Here is a 10,354-nt window from a genome sequence, read left to right as displayed (position 1 = left end):
GAAAGCAGTAACCAGGCATATGAAGATTCTGTAGGATCCGTGGAGACTGGAGACGGTGTTCATGCTCGTGAATACCCAACCGCTGGACTTTTATTCGAAGCCCCATTGATTAATACCTTTCCAGACAATGAAATGGTCGGCGGATTCGTGGTTCCCAAATGTCATGTATCTCTGTACACCAAGATCTGGAAGAAGTATGGTCACCTTGCCACCACAGAAGTGTGGAAAGGTTTTCTTCCAACCCTTTTAACCACGGTAGCGGGGTTATTGCCGATCATCGAGGAAATGAATCAGATGGACTTGCGAGACGTCAAAAACCATGAGCTGCACCAATGAGATGAAATGATCTTGAATTGTGAGATATTGTGATTCAATATAATATGGCTCCATCGTCGTCTTTAGATAATCAAGGTTCATAAGGCAGCAGAGGTTGCTGATGCAATTTCCATGAATGCGGCTTTACTGGATGAGGAGAGGATACTGGCTCTGGAGTCAGCAAGGGTTTAGAAAACAGTCGAAGACTTGAAGGCAAAGACCAAGATTTTTTAAAAGAAGCTTGACGAGGCTTCTTACAGGGATTATCCGTTGATAGATGGTTTTATCTGAGTGAGCATTTGTGGTTGTTGTTGTTGTTTTTTTTGAGTAAATCTGAGTTTCTAACTTGGTGAAACAGTTGATCATGGTATGAACGAATTTTGCTCATTTATGAAATGTTTAATGAACAAAGGAGCATTCGTATGCTCTTTGGAGGAATGAAATTACATTTTTGAAAATGCTTGAAATGATGAAGAGGTAGTTTGTTTCATGGATCAGGCATAATAAGCTTTGAGCCATTTTCCATTAATGATGTTTCCTTCCTTTCCTCCATTGATTGCTAAAATTTTGTAGTATCCGCTAGACACTGCTTTGATAACAACATATGGCCCTTTCCCATTTAGGAGAGAACTTAGGAGCGGACATGTATTGTTGAATGTGCTTTGCCGTCTTTAATACCAAATCTCCTACTTGAAATGTTCGAGGTCTTACCATTTTGTTGTAGGCTTTGGAGATCCTCTGTTTGTAAGATTCCACATATTTTTCAACCTTGGTTCTCCTTGATTCCAGCATATCTAGCTCAGCGATTCTTGATCTGGAGATTTCGGCCTCATCCCATTGTACACCACTGGATGCTGCAATCCTGGATGAGGGAACTTTGATTTCTGCTGGAAGTATGGCATCAGCTCTATAGACAAGGGAATATGGCGAAGTACCGATCGATCTCCTTGGTGCAGTTCTATAATCCCATAGAGACATGGGTAATTGCTCATGCCATGGTCGAGGATTTTCATGAATCGTCCGACTGATAATCCTGACCAAAGTCTTGTTGGTACTTTCTGCTTGACCATTCCCTTGTGGATAGTAAGGCGTGGAGAAGATTTGTTTGATCCCATATTTATTGATCAGCTTCTCAACATCTTGATTGGCAAAAGGAGTTCCGTTATCTGTGATGATATGCTTAGGAACTCCGAATCTGCATATTATGTGCTCTTTGATGAAGGCGGCAATCGTAACTCCAGTGGTTCTTCGAAGAGGAATAGCTTCGACCCACTTGGTGAAGTACTCTGTCGCAGTGATGATGTATTCATATTGTTTTGAAGATGCTGGATTGATCTTCCCAATGATATTTAGTCCCCAGCTGTAGAAAGGCCACGGACTATTCACAGAATTCAATGAGAGACAAGGAGTGTGGATTAAATTACCATGAGTTTGGCATTGGTGACATCTCTGAACGTGTGCGGCTGCATCATCTTTCATGGTTGGCCAATAATATTTCTCATGAATTTGAAGAAATAGTTTCTTCTTTCCTTGATGTTCTCTATCATGTACTTCCTTCAGGATTGTAGGGATTTCATGTTCGGCTAAGAACCTTAGTAAATTTCCACCAAAGATTTTGCTGTATAAGATCCCATAGAGATGGACAAATCTCTTAGATTTCTGAATGAGTTTTACTGCTTGCTTCTTTTCCAGTGGTAGTTCGTTGTCCCGGAGGTATTTGATGTAAGGCTCCCTCCAGTCCCCAGTGTGGTGGATCGTCAAAACCTCTAAGTGATGAGAAGGTGTTTGGAAATCAGGACAAGATCCTTGTAAAGCTCTCGATTGAGTCTCCATGGATGGCCAGTAGTACCCCATTCTTTGAAGCTTTCTGTAAAGTGTTACCACTAACGTTTTCCCGCAGACTTCCTCATGTATGCGTTTGAGCTGTTCTTCCGCTTCGTCGCTCCCAAGACATCGTGATAGAGATCCATCAGGGTTTCGATAGTATAGGCCTCCATGAAGCAAGAAGTAGTTCTTCAATTCCTTGAGGATGACTTGGCCTTCTGAAATAGAGCTACTCAATTCATGAATGATGGGTGCTCGCCAATCGTTCGCTGGAATGTCTTCGATCTGAGTGATCCAAGTTGATGATAACGTACGTCTCTGTACAGTGATCGTTTTCTGAGCTCCTTCGAATTGCAGCTTGGAGGCGAGAGTTGCTAGGCAATCAACATGCCTATTGTTAGTCCGTCCAGTATGGACGATCATTGCGTCAGCAAAATAGGTCAACAATCGCTGAGCTTCGGTTCTGAATGGAGCAAGTGTGATTTCTTTGAGAGAATACGTTCCATTCATCTGGTTGACCAATAATTTTGAATCTCCCCTTATCTCGAGGTGTGTTGCTCCTGCTTGCTTGGCCAAGGATAATCCTAATAGGAAGGCTTCATATTCCGCTGAGTTGTTGGTGCAGTGGAAATCCAACTTGAACGAATGTGAGAAAACTTCACCAGATGGAGACACCAGCACTATGCCCGCTCCTCCGGTGTCACTACTAGGGGTGGCAGATCCATCAAAGTATAGAAGCCATGTTTCTTCCTTGATGACCAAGATGTCTGGGAATTCACCGGGTACTTCTTCATGTAGTGTTGTTGTGTCTTCCCCTGGAAAAGCGGCGAGCAAGTCTGCGACCGCTTGACTTTGATGGCTTTAGGTGGCGTGCAAGCTATGTCAAATTCTGACATCGGAGTAGCCACTTCGCTGGTCTTCCTATCAAGGCTGGCTTTGATAGCAAGAACTTTATGGATCAGCTTTGGAGATGAGTACGACTGTTAGATAGTAAGTAATGTCTGAACTTCTGGATTGCATGTACCAATGCCAGGCATGCCCTTTCAGCCTTTGGATATCGGAGTTGAGCATCTCTCATTGTGCGGCTGAAGTAGTAAATCGGTCGTTCGACGCCTTCATCGTCTTCCTCAGCGAGGAGTTCGCCGATGGCGACGTCACTGGAGGTTGTATAAAGAATCAGAGCTCGTCCCTGCACTGGAGACCTCATGACGGCCGGTGACAATAATATCTGTTGTATTTGACGGAAAGCTTCTTGTTGAACAACTGTCCAGGTGAAGCTTGCTCTTTTCTTCAGCAGAGGTGTGAACGAAGCAATGAGTTGAGCTAATCCAGGAATGAAGCGTCGAATATAATTTACCTTGCCCATAAAGCTCTGTAGTTCCTTCACGGTACGTGGAGGAGGCATGGTGGTAATAACTTTTGCCTTGTCGGGGTCGACTTTGATCCCTTCAGCCGTGACCAGGAATCCTACGAATTTTCCGGAAGAAACTCCGAATGCGCACTTTAAAGGATTCATTTTTAATTTGTATTCTCCACACCTTTCAAACACCTGCCTTAGAACTTCGAGATGAGATGCTCGTGGAATATGGAGCGGAGGTACCGCCTAACTCGGATGTTAATTTGATTCGAGGGCACCAACATTCTTTAACCCTTTGGATTCGAGGGTCAGATGACGCTTCAGTCCCCGGTGTTGAGACTTCTGGAGCGGAGGTACCGCCTAACTCGGATGTTAATTTGATGAGAAAGTCGAGGATGTGGTTTATCGCCTCCTTCATCAGGTCCATGTTCCTGGTATGGACCTCTAGGATTTGAGCCAACTCTGCCAAAGTCGGGATCCCTCTTCCTTCCATGCCACCAGGTGTAACATGAGGAATGTTGTCGTTTGAAATATTCTGATCTGAATTGGTTGAATTAGTCTTAAGACCAACCATCTTGTGATATTGATAGATTGCAAAAGAGAAATTAATCTCCCACCGTGGTCGCCAATCTGTAGATGGGGAAAAACGATTTGCTGGTTTTTAAGGAATTGAGGAGACGACCGTACGGAGGAGACTCCTCGAACCGAGCGAAATATTAAACCTCACACAGATGCACCGCTGCAAAGGGGGTGCTTTAGATTCAAGAGATAAATATGTAGTACTCTGGCCTAAATCAAGACAATGACCGTTCCAGAGTAAATTCAGTCACAAGAGAGGATGGGTTGATCTTTAGGAGGGAAGCTGAGAAATGTGTGGAATCAATGGTAATCAAAGATTGTGGGTGTGTGAATTTCGAATACGATAAGCTCTGAGTGATTGAAATTGCTGAATGGAGAGTAGTTGCTCAATTGATGAGTTGATGATCTCGTGTTGTCGATGAGACGTGAGATTGATGATATTGTTGATGCTGATCCTTCAATCATGATTCAGAGACTTATTTATATTGCTGGAATTATAGACACCATGATTCCATGAAGTGTGACAGTAGATGGAATCAAGGAGTTGGTAAGTGGAGATCGTGTTTGAAACCAGTTGCTCAACGTGTGGAGACTTGGTCGATTTTCCACCCACTACCTCGTGAATTCCTTCAACTGATTGCACGACTTGCTCACATTCCATCGTGTGTTTGAACACACGTGCCGTAGACCGCCAGACCAAAACCCTAAGTGATATCCCCCCAAGTGACACGATTGACGTCTCGTGGTTTGTTAGTCAATTGATGACTTCGTGGTTTGATGGGACGATGAGTCCATGTAGTTGCTGAGTGTTGAACATGATGTATAGAAACTCATGAATTGAACATTCCATGAGACAGAGGTATAATTCTTACGATGAAGTGAGCGAGTGTTGCTCATTCGATGGATCGTTGAATATTGATTGTTGAACCAATATTCCTTGGTTTGAGAAAATATTTATCATCTGAGCAAGTGTTGCTCATGTGATGAATTGTTGAATATTTGGTCGTCTGAGCATGTGTTGCTCGTCTGATGGATTATTGGTAGCGTACCAAAAATATTAATTAGAATACTGGTCGTTGAACCGAGCATAATTAATAAAATTAATGACCATGAGGTCGTCATAAAATTATTAAGGTCAGAATCTGGAATGATGATCCTTGGATTCAGAAACCCTAATTTGATCAATTGATGATCAATTCATGGTTCGTCAGAATTTCAACCATGGGACGAAGGAAGGAGCGATTACATGGGACCGTGGATCAACCATGTAGTGTCCATATGCTCGCGTGAGCAAATACGAAGAACTCCTGAAGAGTTGACGATTTGTTGGTGGAAGAATGATTAAATGCTGGCATAATCATTTATTCAAAATGCTCGTCTGAGCCTTAGGTGAGAAAACCTAATTAATTATGACGAGGCGAGGGACCGACCATGGAGTCATGAAACCGGCCCTGAGTTGTCCCATGACCGCCTGACGATCACTTCATAAAAATCCAAAGTGTTTGGGAGAGTTTTGGACCTAATACGAGCAATTGTGCAAATTAGGTCAAAACTTGTGAAAATTGATGGGAACGGCTTCCGTGAGCCAAAGAGCCAATCTTGGTCGGTAAAGATAGCGCGCTCGTGTCCCCAAGGCGTCCGCGTCTCAGTCCTGAGAATTTTGATATTTTCTGGCGTGCAATTGAGCATCCATTCGAGAAAATATGCCAAAATTAGGTTTTCGACGAAACTGAGGAAAACACCATGAGATGATGAAAAATAATTATAAAATAAGGAATGAGGAGGCGTGGGACCGCCGTGGTCAAGGCATGGTCGGCCGTTCGTGACCACGGTCCAGTGGTGTGTTTTCCTTAATTTTATAATATTTTGATGATTTTATGAAAAATTCATGAATTTTGAGAAATTTGAAGAATTTTGGGAGTTTTCATGAATTGAAGGAGTTTTCATGAGTTCAAGGAAGCAAAAAATATTAAAATAATAAAAAAAGGGCATGTGGGACCGTGGAAGGCATGGCCGGCCGGCTAGGGCCTGGTTCCACGAGTTTCCCTAATTTTTTTTTAATATTTTTAAGTATTTTGATGATTTGAGGGATTTTTTCCTAATTTGAGAGAAATACCATGAAATCAAGGAATTTGATGAATTCAAGGAAAACTAATAATAATAAAATAATAAAACAAAGGGGCGTGTGGGACCGGCTAGGGCATGGCCGGCCGGCCAAGGCCCGGTCCCACAAGTTTTCATAATTTATTTTATTATTATTCGATGATTTGTGCAAAATACCATGAAATCAAGGAGGTCTTTTATGAAATTAGAGAAATAATAATAATAATAATAAAATAATAAGGAACCGTGGGTGTGGGGCCGGTTGGGACCAAGGCATGGCCGGTTGGCTAATGGTCACGCCCCACACTCCTTTCCTTAATTTTATTGTAGTTGCAGGAAATCCTACACTACACCCCTCATATGATTTCATTGTTGATCAACTCATTTTTAGGTTTACACTCTTAATTTTATTGATTAATTTTTGAATGTTCTTACAAGAAATATAAAGAAATCAAGAATGAACTCTGCTCTGAACTTTCTCTCTCCTATTTACTTGTTTCTTACTCAAAAAAGATCTCTCCTCTTTTTACAACTCGAATGACTATTTATAAGGAAATACATAGTGGATGACAACTAATCTGTCCTTTATTTTCGGATATGGTTTGCGACATTCTCGCAACCTTACAAATGTTAACTTCGCAAGCTCTCTAATTTTCGCAAGACTATCACATCTTTCTCATGATCCTTACTGACGTCGTTTCTGAAATTGTTCTGCGACGCTATTGTGCAATACCATTGATAATTTCGCTGAGACATAATTGTTGCGAGATTTTGATCCTACATCTTGCCTCTTCTCATATCTTCTCTGCAAAGTAGAGAATGATGTGAGAAATGCCGCAACTGCTTATCTTTTCATATTCCACATTTATCACACGTACTCTCTCTTCCATTTATTTCTTGACACGTCTTCTGTAACCGCTACCTTTCAACCGCTCACGTCTCTTCGTCTTAATGGTGTTTATTTATTCGAGAAGTAAATTTTCTTTATATACTCTTCTCCCCCCCTCTTTCCATTTTTCTTTTTACTTTCTCTTCTATTTTTATTCTCTCATCTCTGCAACTCTGTCATTCTTCTGCAAATTCTGCTGCTGTAATTTTTTCTTCCTTCAATTCTTTTACTTTCTATACATTCCCATACTCTGTATTCAAACATGGATCCAAGTGGTCATAGATATGAGAAGAATCTACAAGATGTCCAAAAAGATCTTGCTAATAAAGGTCTTACACTCTCCCCCATTCCTAGTGTGAATGCCAAATCAATTCTTTCTGTCAAGCTTTTTTCCGATCATCATTGTGATGATCAATCAATCATAATTTCGCTAGGTAAACTTCTTGCAGGTCTCCCTATTCCTCTTTATAACCCAGACATTCCTTTATTTTATAAAATTCTCGCTCATCCGGGATTTTCGCGAGCCATTTTCCAACTAAGTGGGGACTGCATCCGTCTGATGCTAGAGTTCGCTAATCGTGGTGCTGGAAGAGGATCTCTTTACTCCAAAGAACTTAGGGATCCAAAATTCACATACCTATAGATAGTTGCTGAGAAATATACAGTGGCGAATTTCTTTGAAAACTACCAACTTATCTCCATGAAGAAAGAGAATACTTGCTGGGGTATTCAATTAAGAAGGAAAGATAACATTGATGAAGCCAAAATTCTTATGCAAGATATTGACTGGCATTCTGGTAAAAATACAACTCCTCGCCAGTCCAAAGATGACAAATGGTGTGTCTTTCCTTTAATGCTAAAGGGTCCCTACATTGCTGGATCAAACATTCTTCATGCGAATCTCGCTGCATATCAACCTTGGGTCTTCTCCTGGCCCGAGAAAGAGAAAGCGGTATGTTTCTCTCCTTTAACTCATTTTATATTTCTTTATTGATTTTTACCATTCTGTTCGCTAACTCTTGCGACATTTCGCAGATCCAAAAACTAAAGGATAGTTATAACAGGACTGGGAAATCTAGTACTCTGTTAGCTCTTCGCTCATACACAGATGAGGTAAGAAATTTTCTCTTATGACTTTAAATAGTACCGTTACTTCCATGCTTCCATTTCTTATTTCTATCTGTGTGTGAAGGTTATTGCTGAAGTAGAAGAATCTGTTGATGCTGCGAAGATTGGTGATAAAGGTAAAGGTACTCTTCGCAAGGAAAAATCAACTGGTCCTCCTCCAAAGAAAAGAAAAGTTCGTTCTCCTTCTCCTTCAAATGTTCTTCCTAACGAAAGTTCTGAAAATGATAAGGGTGATGAAGATAACAATGATCTTGATGCAACTGAAGATTCTCCACCTGAATCTTCTATGGCTAAGCTTTCTAGCCTCTTTTCTGATTCTCGACAAGGTATGGGATATAGCCAATTCGCAAATACCTGCAAATATCTCGCTACTCTTTGTGATGTCCCTTTACGGGATAGCGATAACTCTCTTCGCGGAGTTTCTAGATCCGTGACTCCCGACTTCTTGCATTCTCTCAATAGTCTGGTATAATTTTATCTTTTTACTTTTTTTTATTGTTATAACTCAAAATCTCTTTCCATATTAATATTTTTTATTTCTTTTCGCAGGCTGGAAAAGCTTCTTTTGTTGTTGCCTCAGTTCTGGAGAGAAGACGCGAAAATCTTGAAAAGAAAAATCTTCAATTTCGCAAAAAGAATGAAGAATTGGAAGCTGAAGTTAAAAGTCTTCGCGAGAAGAATAGGCAATTAGAAATTGATTCTTCCTCGTATAAGAATAAAATTTCTAGTCTTCAACAAGCTAATAATCAGCTTTATGGTATGTTACTTTTCTCTTTTCTCTTTATTCATTCATCTTGTTGTTTTATCTTATTTAAGTAATCCTTTTTGCAGACATCTATAGTCTTTCTGATGAAGCCACTCTTCTTCGCTCTCTTCCTAATGCCTTGGATAATGATACCCTTCTTGAACGTCTTAACAATTCCTTAAATAGCTTTTCAAATGATAGAATTTCATCTCTTTCTCTAAATGAACTTAGATCGAAATTTCGCCTCTTAGAAATTGATCATAGATCCAGTTTAGGCTTAGCCAAAAGATTTAAGCGTCTCCTTATTGATTCCAAAGAGAAAACCAATGAATTAAGAACCAAAATTAGTGGTCTCATAGATGATAAGGATCGTATCTCTGATCAAGGTGCCAAGGCTTTAGAGAAATTCCAAGAGACTCTCCTTGAAGTTCAACTTGAGCGAGATGAAGCTAACCATAAGAATATTGAACTTTGCGAAATGGAAAATAAAATTCGTTCTCGTCTTCTCATAAGTAGTGAGGATGAATTTGTCTGGGCTGCGAAAATTTTAGATGATGCTAGAAAAGATTTAGGCGTAAATGTTAGTCTCCAAGTTGAACATACAACCTTGATTAGAGACATGATTTCTGACAGAGAAGGTTGCTAATTGCTCTTCTTTATTAATCTTTTGCTTCTTATGAATTTTCATCAAGTTAATAATTGGTTGCCTTTTGTTCGCAGATTCTGAAAATAAATATCGTGAAAAGATTGAAGAACTTGAAGCTGAAAAGAAGGAACTCGCAAAGAATCTTTCTTCTCGCAACGACAAGTATTCTAGATTGAAGAATCAAATCATAATCACTGTTGAGAATTTTAAGAATGACGCTATGCACTTTCGCAATCAAACCATCCATATGGTTTGTGATGATCATAATATCCCTCATTCTGATTATCCTTGTCTTCAAGAAGAAATCCCACAGAATACTCCCAGTTTGATTATCTCTGATAGCGAAGCTGATGATGAAGAGTCTGATAGTGATGGAAGTTCTGATGGTGATAAAGATTCTGGCGCAGATGAAGAAGGAAACAAGTCTGGTGAAGATAATGAGAATTAACCAATAAATAATCTTTACTTCTTCCTTTGATTCTTGTAATACTTGTACACTTATTTCTTCCTTCTGTATATTTGTGTCTCTTTCATTTTGACCTGCATAAATGAAAACAATTCTTCTTTGCAATATAATTATTAATTCTTGAATTTTTGAGTAAATATCTCATATGGAGACAAATAACATCCTCTAATTTCACACATTCCCATACTTGCCTCTGTTATTTGAATCCAAATGAGAGATGTTAGAAAACTTTTCTCATTGTATAATTTCGCAACTTTTTGCGAAGTGGATTTTGTTTCTTTTCAAAATATCATTCTTGTGTG

The sequence above is a fragment of the Papaver somniferum genome, unplaced genomic scaffold, assembly GCF_003573695.1.
Source record: "Papaver somniferum cultivar HN1 unplaced genomic scaffold, ASM357369v1 unplaced-scaffold_65, whole genome shotgun sequence".
Classification (NCBI taxonomy): Eukaryota; Viridiplantae; Streptophyta; class Magnoliopsida; order Ranunculales; family Papaveraceae; genus Papaver; species Papaver somniferum.
The sequence above is the reverse complement of the archived record's forward strand: the minus strand, read 5'-3'. Positions refer to the sequence as shown.